We start from the raw sequence: 12,234 nt of genomic DNA, 5'->3' as shown, positions 1-12,234 counted from the left end.
CAATCCAAATATAGGTGGGGATTGACCAGTTGAAATGCTGCTGGCCAACATTTTAAGGCTTGAACCATCAAGATCTTATGAATAAAGGCTGCTTACATAGATTAATGTTCTTTCAAGGCCATTTCAGAAGTATCTCCCCAATTCAGTAATTTTACATGTGGGCAAGAGTCAATTATTTTCTCTACCCTAGGTCTAAAATTTTCTGATCAGGAATTGAACCAGGGGGTTTTATTTACAGGTCACTGAATTTGATTAATATCTGGTCTTTAAGGGAAGAGATCAAAACATGCACCACCCAGTAATCAAGTCCAGATGTTGTCTAGAAGACAAGCTCCAGTTCTAGCAGGAATTAATTAAGCAAAGTCTTACAAGCTGTGTCATAAGGAAACCAGATGGAAACAACAGCCCCTGTGGCTTTTTATTTTAAAAATGCAACAAACATTTTGAAACAACTGACCACATTTTGGCTACTAACAGTTTGGCAAAATAAAACTTGCTTTTGGGTGCCCCTGTTAATGATTTACTGGTACAACCTGCTGGCAAGGCAGGTTTAGACAGAGTTGAAAAAATGCCAAACATCCATGCTGCATTCACCATAGAGCCTCTGAAACAAACTGTCACTGGGTGTATGGAAGGCTGAGCCAGGAAATGCATTGTTTTGGGATCCACAGGATCCCAGCTCTCAAAAGCATCCCCCAGAGTGGAGTAAATTTTTTTCTAGAGTAGTTGTCCCCTTTTATGTTATATCCTTAGGTAGTCTACTCTGCCACTGCACTTCTTTCAACAGGTCAAATACATAAAAATAAAATAAAAGGCTAGGTGGGCAAAATGTTATGCAAAGGTTCTTCCAGGGAAAAAAAAGGACTGCTTTGGAGCCTTACCCTGCCCTCCCAGATGTGCCAGCCTGGGAAATCCCACACATGGGAAATATGGTCAGTGCAGGTGGCCACAGTCATTTGATGTAGATGTATCACAGCAGGCATAGCACATAAAGGGGATCTCCTGCAGCCCAGACATGGGACAGAGCTCAGATTCATGAATTGTATTGAATACATTTGTCTTCTAATGTTGCAGTTTGGGAAGAATGAAAGATCATCTTGTACATCTGCATTTAATCTATTTAACGTGTATGGTTTTGTTGGTGTGCCACATAAATACAGGTGACCTGCACCTTTTCTTAAACAGAAACTGATCATATTTCTAATTTCTTGATTGCAAAGTCCATGCATGAAGTATAAGGAAGAAAGAAACATGAAACCACAGCCAAGAAGAGCAGAATCTTGACTTCAGCCAAACTCTATACTCCTTGCAGAGGATTGTTGCATTTTTAACAGAAAGTGATATGGAGTGAATTTGTCATCAGATATAAAGCATGCAGATGGGAAAGTCAGCATGGGAGGGTTTATTTTCTTTCATATCAACTTAATAAATACATTTTAAGGCATGACAGGAAAATCTGAGTGAAAAAACTTGTAGGAGTTTATCAAAAAGCAAACACCCTAATGTTAACTTTCACTCTGTGTAGATAGCATACATTTCCCTTTCCCAGTATTTGTATAATTATGAGTGACTCATTCAAGCCCTGATCCTACAGACCAAGATTAAATCCCAAAAGAGGTTTTGATCCATGTCAATAATTAAATCCACATTTCTCTCTCATGGCTGAATGAGACCCATTTGCAGGGAAGCTTCAACCCCACCACCAAACCAACAAGTTGCTCTTCAGCCTGAGCCACCAAGTTACAGAGCAGAAGATTTCATAGCAATTAGGTTCACCTTCCCTGATGCTTCTGGGGCTGAACAAACGAAACCACAGATGCAAACCCTGTTTTCTTTGAATGCTTCAAGGCAGGAAAGGAAAGAGAAAAGACTGCAGAATAAATGGATCTGATTATTTCCCATTTCTGTTGATCTGATAACATTTTAGATGTTTGGCAAAAAAGCCGTTAACTTATGGTTGGATATCCCATTTTACAAGAAGTTCAAGGCAAGGAGGTTCCAAGCAGGTAACTGCAGCTTTGGAGGATTTTACACTCTGCACGTTATTGTGTATACAGGTGTTTTCCTTAACAGCAGTGGCAAAACTCTTCAGCCCCTCATATTAGCCTGAATTTTCTGCTCTAAGTCTTGCTACAGACACCTGTGGTGTTTGGCAGGGTTTGGCATTTCCTAGTTGTATTTTTTTGCCATAGGAAAATTCAACTCTAGTGCAGCATCTGCTTCTTAATAAGGCAATGTCTTCTTTTCCTGCCAATGTGAAATAAAAGTTAAAGACATCCCAATCATCAGAACAGCTTTTCTGCTACTTGTGACTCATCACTTAATGCCCAGAACCAAGGGTCTCTGTCACAACACCCAGTGAAAGCATTCTGATAAGTTAATTTATGGACATGCTTAATTAAAAGCGGTTCACTTAAATAATATTACATATAATTTCAACCAATGGTTAACCTTACTAGAATAATAGAACAAATATTAATTGACTTGCCAACACTAATTACCAGAAGAAAGGAAAAATATCAAAATGGTCTCAGAGGCCAGCACCCTCTACTCCAAAACTGGCTCCCTGGGGTGACACATCTTGGTGCAGGGTGAGGGCCAGCAGGTTTCTGCTGCAGGACCTGTTTGGCTGGCTCAGTTTGCAGCAGGTGTTGAGAGGAGCAAACCGCGTTCTTTGGGATCAGCTGGCGACAAGTGTGCCCAGAGCTGACCGGGTACCGCATGCAGGGCGTGCGGGCAGAGCTGTGCTTGGGGCGGGGGCGGTGGCCGCGGCTGGCAGAGCACCCAAGGCACAGCGCAGCCTGTTTTAGTGAGCCACGCGGGTGACGGGGAAGGCTCAGACTGCATCGTGCCAAGCCAAAGGCGACAGGGACTGTGTGGGTTAGGCGGGACCTCACCTGCAGGCTTGGGGCGGACAGAAACAGAGAGGGCTGAGGGCGGCAGGGGAAGGGAGGGTGGCCTGGCCGGGGGCGGGAGGGCCGCTGCTGCGGGAGCTGCTGCAGCTGGAGCCGCTGCTGCCGGTGCCGCCGGGTCGGAGCCGGTGCCGGTGCCGGTGCCCGCGGCGGGCTCTGGCGGCCGCCGGACTACGAGTCCCAGCGTGCCCGGCAGGGCCGGGGCCGCGCTGCGCAGCCGCCGCGCCGGGCACCCACCTGCAGCCGCCGGCGCCGGGCTCGGGGCGCGGAGGGGCGCGCAGGCGGCGGGCGGCGCCGGCTCAGGCGCGGAGCGGCGCGCAGGCGGCGGCGGCCAGGCCCGGCCCCGCGGCGGGGTAAGGCGGCGGCCGGGCCGGGCGGGACACGGGGCAACATCGCCCGCGGGGGCTCCGCGGGGCTCCGCGCACTGCGGAGCGGGCGCTGCCGGGGCGCGGCGGGTGCGGCGGAGCATCCTCGGCGCGGGGCGCGGCTGGGGTCGGATCGGGGCCGCCCCGCATCCGCGCCTCGGGATCGCCGCGGGAGCCGTGCGGGACACGGCGGGCTCGGCCCCGCCACGCCCGGGCTCGGCGGCGAACGCAGCGCCTGCCCCGGCGCCTCCGCAGCTCTGACAAGCGAGTGCGCGCCTGGTTATTGCGGAGCGCTCGCATCCTCCGGGTCACGCGTGGGAGGACAGAAATTAGATGGGGCAGTTTAATAAAATACGTAAAGAAGGTGTTTGTGTGCACGATGATGAGCTGCCCCTCCTTGGAGATCTCCTGCCTTTTGTATGTCACGGATACAGCAGAACCGGCGGAGGGGGGTTCTGCTCCGCCGCCGGGCTGCGGGTCAGTACAAACGAACCAATGCCAGGTTCAGGAAGAGATCTCCGATTTAGAAAATTTAGAAACATTTCCAAGGTCCTGAGGAGCAAGGTGTACCCTCAAAACCTGCACCTTGGCATTAGAGATCGCATACTGTGTGTTCTGTCATCTTCTAATTAAACATAATCAGGGTGCCCTAGTTCAAGGGGATTTGCTTTGATGGAAACTTTAGGGGAATTTCTTCTGCCAGAGTAAAAATCCACAGTTAATCAATGAGAAGCATGTAAAGATAACTGAGGTTTATAAACACCAAAAAGTAAATGACAACTGATTAGATTAACATAAGCATCCTGAGCTTAGCAGTGACATAATCTTCTGAAAAAAATTCTAACATTATTACTAATGAGACAAATTCAAAAATTTATCAATATCAAATATAAATTTTAAAGTAATTGGAAGAAGTAATTACATTTTTATACCATGAATGACACACTGCGTAGATCTATGCTTCTGAAAGTGTTTAGTAGGGGAAATCTCCAGCAAGTTATTGAGTTGCTTATTTAGAGTAAATAGGTTCAGTCTTTCAATTTCTTATCACATGAAAGCTTTACTAACTGATTATTCTCAGAAATTGTCTTTGAACTTCCTCTGTTCTGCCCTTTACTCTTGGAGAGAGAAACATGTAATGGCAAAGAAACACCTGGAATCAGCTGGCCTGGTACTGCAGGCATCACATCCTCTAGTTCTTTGTGAGGGATGCAGTTACTGGAAAGCTGAACTCACACTCAGGAGTGCATGGTGGTGTCTCACTGAATTATACTGACAATATCACAGTCCTTTCCATGTTATTCTGCACTCATTTGCTGTCTAGCAGCCTGCCTGCCTTCGTGCTGATGCTCTACACTGTGCACATCTTAACTGGTTTCCACTATGGATACATTTTTACCACTGGGTAAGAAGAATGAAGACTTATGTGACTCATTTTAGTGACTTCACCAACCTAAATTCCTAATGTGTCCTTTTTTCCCATTTATCCAGCTTGGTTGTATGTCTGAGCTTAGCCAGTAGCCTCTCTTATCTTGATAATCGAAATAATTTTGTTCAAACTGGTGTGCTTTGCTCTCTGTTTGCATACCTTTTCTTCCTTCCTCAAATTAGCATTATTTCCAGTATTTTACAACTTCTGGCAAGCAATGTTCATGCATTTCTGCTGTTAGTAGTCTGTTTTAGGTTTTGTTTTTTTTTTTTTGTAGCATTCCTATATTATTGGACCTCCTAGTTTGATGGCTTCCTGCAATTGAGTGTCCTTTTGACTGGGGCTGAGGTGGCTGTGCAGGGTTTTGCACTGAGAGGCCCTGGTAGCATCCTGTAGCCACAGGTATTTGTACATGGTGGGTTCATAGTGGGGTGAGTGCCCAAGTGATGGTTACTGACCACAGCAGACAAGTGTAGTGGTGGCTTCTGTTTAGCAAAGGGCTTTGGCCATCGCTGTTTGGTGCCCCAGAAATCTGTAAACTTAGTTTTTAAATCCTTCTTTCAAAGAGCAGCTGGGACTGAGTGTCCAGCTGCTATGCTAAAACAGGGAAATCTGAGAACAGTGGTGACAAAAAGGTAGCACTTGGTTTGTTATCTGTTGGCAGCACAGGTGGAACAATGCTGGAGTTTATGTTACCCAGTGTCCTTTTTTCCTATTGATGTTTCCAACATGTGGGAAACAAACACTGTTGTTGTTGTTTCCAGGGTTGGTCTGATGTATTTCCCTGTAAAAATAAAAAGTCAATTTCCAGGTAATCCCTTCTGCTGTTTGTTGTTTCAGCTGTCGGGATGTGCACATCCTGCATGGTTTCTGGCTTTGGTTTACAGATAAAATGCAAAAAATGTTGGTAGTTATGATGTCTCTGTACCTTGTAAGGAGGAAAAGCAGCTTAGCAAAGATGCAAAAAGAGGTTTGTATATTTAGAGGGTACCTAGCAGTGGTCATTAATCAGGATCTCAGTTCTGCAGTCATTACTACATGCTCTTACCCAGCCTTTGGGTCTCTCTGCTGTGTTTTCACTTGGCCTATGTTGTTCATTTAAAAGATCCACCTAAATGTACAAGATGTCCATGGAAGAAGGGCCCCATAGCCAAAGGAAAAGCTGTCCAATGCTTGACACTTGGAAGATGGTTCCATTCCTTATCTTGCCACAGACTTCCCATTTCACCTTGCACAGGGCATTTCTTTCTCCTGGCAGGGCAGTGGAGAGGCTCTCGTGTGTCTGATGGTGTTTAGGGCTCCTCAGCAGCTGGTTCCATGTAAATGTGACCAGTCAAGGAGGGTCCAGAACCTGGCCTTTGGCTTTCCAAGCGTGCCTCTGTGCAAAGCTGCAGGTCTTCCTACCCCGTGTGTGCTTTGCTTTGCATTATGGTGGATGTGCTGATTACAAGGACTGCAGTTCTTCACACAACACAGAAGCTGGGATCTGAACTGGGTGAAGGCACCTCCTTGTAAACATCACAGCTGTTCCTGTAATGTGTATGATCCATGTTCCCCTGGGGACCACAGAGCCATGGGCTGCTGTGTCACAGACAGCTCTGTGGGAGATGTCAGCTCTGGGGCAGTGCTCACCAGGGGATACAGATCTTTACCTGGTCCAGGTAAATCAGCACCTGTCTACTGCAAACCTGCAGATTCTGGTAGTTGTTGAAGGAGGTTAAAATATCACTGGTGCCCCCAGAAGATAATGAGGCCATTTCCCTCTACTTGCAATCAAATGGCACTTACCCAAGGCACCATCAGTCAGCCCCCGGTGCAGCTCAGCAGCAGGGCGTTTCTGTTCACGTCAGAGTGAAGCACACAGATGACAAATGGTGGGTGGAGCTGCCTCTTCATCGTCTCTCTTGCCTGTATAAAAAGACTCTGTCCTCCAGGACTCTCAGCCCGCACTTCACACCGCCCTCAGTTTCAGACAGTGACTGGTATGTCTCTATCTTAGAGGAGCTAATTAACATTGCACAGATTTTCAAACCATCACTTAACTGCTGTAAACAGATGAACCTTCCAGTTTGACAAAGTTACCAGCTGCAGTGAGCAGAAAGATTGTTTCATTAGTTTGTAATCACAACTAAACTTTACCCCTCTAGAAACATCGGGGAGAGTTCATCTGCGAGAGACAGGACAGACAAACAGGTCTCAGGTGTTTTCCTGTGCTTGATGCATCCCTGAAATGTCAGACCACCATACACAATCCCACCAATGTCTGCAAGCTTAGGTTTGTTCTGTCATCCTCTTCTTGGAGGCAGGAATTGAGTGATTTAAAGGTTGGATTTTCTATGTAAGATTTAAAGCATTATATGGTCACTGTATAATTAGTCATCACATGTTTGTCTGGAAACAATTCTAATGGTTATGATCTGAAAATATCATGACACACAGAAACAAGCTATAAATTCATCAGGCATTGTAAAGAAGTACTTCCTTTCCAGGCTCAATTTCATGTTTTGAATAGTTATGAGTAATACCACTGATGTTATTTTAGAAACAATCAGAAATTGGTCATTATGTAACATTCTGCCTCAGTGGGAGAAGCATCAATGTTTCATCTTTTTTAATCTCCAGGGAAAAACCTTTTATGTTACCTCAATCAGAGGGAGTGCATCCCTTTATATCTTCTATAAATAACAGTCCTTTCATATGGATAATTTTGCAATATCTGTGGTGGTTATTTTTTTGTAAAGGGCATGACTGAAGTCCCATTACAATGAATTAATGTCTCACATTTTATTTGCATGGAAGTTATCAATCCCCATTTAAGCAGCCAACTGTGATATAAACTATAGAGCAGCATAAACATTACCAAGGTTCTGAATGCCACATCCAATTATCAAGTGGAGTTTTTCATCACTGAATGATTATCCTAAAATTTCAGGACTAGTTTAATATTAGGATAACATAATTGTTAATTATTCACTGCTCTCTCTATAGCACTAAGCCAGTTGCTGGGAACATAGCATGAAGTAACCCTACATTAGCTCTGGAGAAAAACAGCATTTTAAATATACAGGGATTTTGGGGGATTCTTTGCTGCAGTATGACAAAGGATGGCATCTGGGCTGGGCACAGAAGAGCTTTGGCCACACTCTGACTGTCCCAAAGCCAGCCCTGAGGCAGCGCCAAGTGCAGCTGAGCTCTCCCCCCTGCCAGCCCCAGAGACACACTCTGAAGAACCCAATTCTGCAAGTCCTCTAACAGGTGATTTGCTCTGATCCACATAGTGATCATGCTGTGTCATGAATGCAAAAGGCTTAGAAAAGGGCACTAGACTGGAGCAGTCCAGTACTCCTTATGTTCTGAAGTAGTTTTTGGGAAACTGACAGAAAAGTTGGGGGATTCTAGAAGAGGAAATACTTTTCTACAGATCTCTCTCCCATTTTCTACCTATGTGAATTTCTTTGACATGTCTTCTGCATCTGCATCAGGACCTGTAGCCAATACCATTCACATCATGCACACACAAACCCCAGCTGTGTAATGCTGTGTTCCTGCCACACTTGTGTTCTCTGCTGGCCCTAATGCATTCCTTCTAACTTTTCTGAGATTCATGAACCTCCTACTGCCAAACATGAGCTCCCAGCATACATCCCCCATATGTTCATGGTTAGAAAGTGCCTTGGTACATTTGCCTTTTAAGTATAAAAATTTGCCTTTTAAGTATAAAAATTAAAAAGGAACCTTATTTATATGCCAGCCAAAGGAGTATTTCTGATGTTCCCTGCCTGGCACTGGATTCAGTGTGCTGGTGGGGGCACTCCCTTGCCTGGACAGCATGGGACAATCATCCTCCTTCTACTGAGCATCTGCTTGTGTTGCACAAATACGGCTCTTAATCATAATGGCCCCAATCCTATTTATTTGGTCCAGTATCAATTTAACTTGGGATTAATTCCACCTGGTTTTTATTTTCATGTTTAGCTACATGAGTCTATCTAAAGAAAGGGAAGATTTTTTTTTTCACATTTGCAGGTCAGTTTTACAACTGTTTTTCAAAACACAAATATCCACCAATGTGGATACAGAGATAGTTTAAAATAGGTCATGCATCAGGATTTCCTTTCTAAAGATCAGTTGCTGTGATTTGCAAAAATGAGAACAATTTTTCAAACCTGATTATAAAAAACCTCTCTTTTTTCCAATAAAAATGCAAAGAACTCTATTAATAGATTATTTCCCATTCATCACATCTCTCTATACTTCATAATGCACATTGTCATGCAGCTTCATTCTTAGCTTATACACTCTATCAAACCTGGAAATTCACATCCTCTGTATCACACTCTTCTCCTCTCTGCAGGACCCCAGAGACAGATGTTTCTCTAAGTGTGTAGTCTGTGGTTTAGATGGCAGGAGTGACCTGAAGTGCATTTGTAGCTGCTGGTCCATAGGAGATTCTACAGTTCAGGTTGTTCCAACACTTCCTAAGGGGTCCAAGCAAATGCAAGGGGGACCCCTGTGACATTCCACATTAATTCAGCAGAGGAGGGATTCACTCTCAGAAAGAAACATCTGTATCAGCAGTAGAAGATTGCAACAGTGTTATGGTATCAGCAGAAACCACAGCTTGGCTCCTCTAGAAAGCCCTTTCAGAAGTGTGTAAGCATAACAAAAAAGTACTTATGAGCATGGCAAGGTGCAGAGGGGCTATATCACAGCAGGTGTTAACTACACTGAGCAATCATGATTTTATGTAGGCTGACTAATGACACCCTTTTTTTCTTTGAAAACATGTTTTGAATGCTGATGTTGCCAGGAATAGGTGAAAAGCTGCCCTAAATAACACTGCATGTATTTCTTTCTTTAGAGGCAATCAGGAATACAGCTCCAGCAAGAGGTTCTTTGAAGCTCACTGTGGAACCTCTGTGCACCACAAGGGTTTAAAAGTAGCACGTGGGTAGCAGAAATGCCTCTTCCAGCTCTGCCCCATCCAGAGCAAGCACACATCTCACCTTTGGGCTTTGCTGTTTAACAGTGGGGCTTAGGCTCAGGAGAAACTGAGATGCTCCATACTGAAACTCAGTGGAGAAAAACAAATGGGATATGTGCTCCCCCATTCCTTAATCTCTTTCACTCATCCCAGTAAGTTTGAAGGGAAACTGCTCCAGTGTTATCCATGGTTCCTCATCTTGCTTCCCTCAGTGTCCCTAGTGCAGTGTAACATTCAGGAGTGTGCTGTCTCTAGACTGGACCTCTCCCTTGTGCTGTGGGACACCTGACCTGCTTTTATATGCTCAAAGTAGCAGCAGCAGGGAGCTCTGGGGTAGAACTGCTTTTGTAACTAATGGAACCTTGCATACAGCAATCATAACAAAGCAAGTCCAATGGATGGAGTGTGCAAGAAGTAAATAGCTGTGCACAGCCAGGCCGCAGTAAGGAGCTGCACAGACAGCATGTGGCTCTGTTTACATACACAATACTAACAGTATCAAATCCAATTAGGGAGGTGGAGATCCTTATCATCACATTAGACAGCAGTTTCCAGAGTGTGTGAATCAAGGGTTCAGCATTTCCTTCCCAGTCTGACTGATGCTGAATTGTTGGATTTATCTCCTTCCCTTGATTTGTGATACTGTGACTCTGGTGAAAGGTCAACAGAGAGCATAAACCCAGGACATGAGCAATGGGTGCTTCAGCCCAGCCTGCAGCAGCCTGTGCAGCACAGAGAAAGCTCCAGAAAAGCTTTACTGCTTTCAGGTGTTCTGGACAAAGAAATTCCCTAAGCTGTGTCTTCTGCTTTTGTCCAGTCACAAAAGAGTAGGATTCTGTTGTGAAAAGGAAAATGTTAAGGGAATTTCTGTTGTAAATGTGTGCAGGCAAGAGAAGCACTCAGATTTCAGGCTCTTCCATGCACTATCAATCTAGGTTGTTCAACACAGTACTTCAGGCTGGTACATCTGTAACATCTGGGTTTAAATTTCTCTTTGGGGTATATCCCTGCTGGACATGGTCAAACACCTTCTCTTCTTACTTAAAAGCTAAAATAGTGAGAGTTGTCATCTGTTCAAAGTGTCTTCTGGCACATCTTCCCCTTATGGCTGAGCCCTTGGGCAATTCACAAAGGATTTGGGGGTGTCTGGTGCACACAATCATACTCTGATTCACCTGGGTTCAGCTTTGCAGACCTGGCAGGAGCTCTCAGATCCACAGCCCTGCTGATCCCAGTGCCACAATTGCTGGCTGTACCCCTGCAGTGCTGTACCTTGGAGGGAGAGGTCCTGGTTCCAGGTGTCCTGCTGACCCTCTGCCAGGGAAACTGCCTTGCACTCTTACAAGTTGCTTTTCCTACAATATTCAATTACCCTACCTTGGGATTACATGTCTGTCTTTTCCAGTGATGTGATTAAACTCTAATAAAATAACCATTTAACTCAAATAGTTTAAAAAGCTGTAATCCCCTCAAAGAAATTTTTTAGCTCAGTTAATGACTGCAAGCTGAAATGTAATGTTTGTAATGAGTTTATCCAAAGGAACTTAGAGAAGGCACCTGATGCCCTGGGGCAGAATGTTGTACTGCAGCTCCATTTGGTTTTACAGTTTAAACAAATTATAATTTTTAAATAAAATGCTTTCATTATTTAACAATTAATTTTGATAAAAAATTGCTTGGATTAAACACATTGAACTAATCACTAAGTACACAAAAACACTGTCTCTTTGGTACTGTTTTTGGTCAAAATATCCCCCACACTCATTGCATGTGATGAAATTTAGGTATTATAAGAAAATTTCACAACAGTTGTAACTTTGTTAAACATCAGATGCTGACTACCTCCCTAAAACAAACTGTCAGTGTAAAGAATGCTTGAATTCTGTCCTGACATTTGGAATGGCTTGATGATGATGAAGATAGGAAAACAGTAGCCACAAACAGAGCAGGAATAGGGAAAAAAAGAAAGTGTGTAAGCAAAATAATGATTCTTCTTGGAACAGAATATTTAAGTTTCCAGTCAAGGCTTAAGGTGCCTTGCAGTAGTCACAGAATTCCAGGTATTTCAAATTTGTAAATCCACTGATTATTCCCTTCCCTTTCAATAGGTTGCTGATTTCTAGTATTTTTGATAAATTTAAAAATGAAATCTGTTTTAATATTTAGTACTTAAATAGTGAAACTCCTAAGTAAGTGAAATATTTTCATTTGGACTTGGAATAAAAGAAAAACAAAAATCAGGCTTCCAGCTCATATGAAAAGCAACAGAACCCACATGGATTTTATCAGCTTATGACAACTAAAAACCTGGCCAGAGGAAATTGGGGTTGGGGTTGAAACATAAATCAGTGGTAGGTGCCAGCTGGCTGGTTTCCATATCAACCATGACTCTGAAATTTGTGAGTCAAAAACTGAGCTGTGAAGCTGCACAGGTAACTGTGTCATTGGGAGAGTGCTGGTGCAGGAGCTGGGCACACTGGGAGGGCCTGGAGCACACTGAGAGTCCCCAGTTAATGCTGTTTCTGATCATAAGGTAATTCTCTT

This window comes from Serinus canaria, chromosome 10 (assembly GCF_022539315.1).
Source record: "Serinus canaria isolate serCan28SL12 chromosome 10, serCan2020, whole genome shotgun sequence".
Taxonomy (NCBI): Eukaryota; Metazoa; Chordata; class Aves; order Passeriformes; family Fringillidae; genus Serinus; species Serinus canaria.
This window is presented reverse-complemented; position numbering follows the sequence as displayed.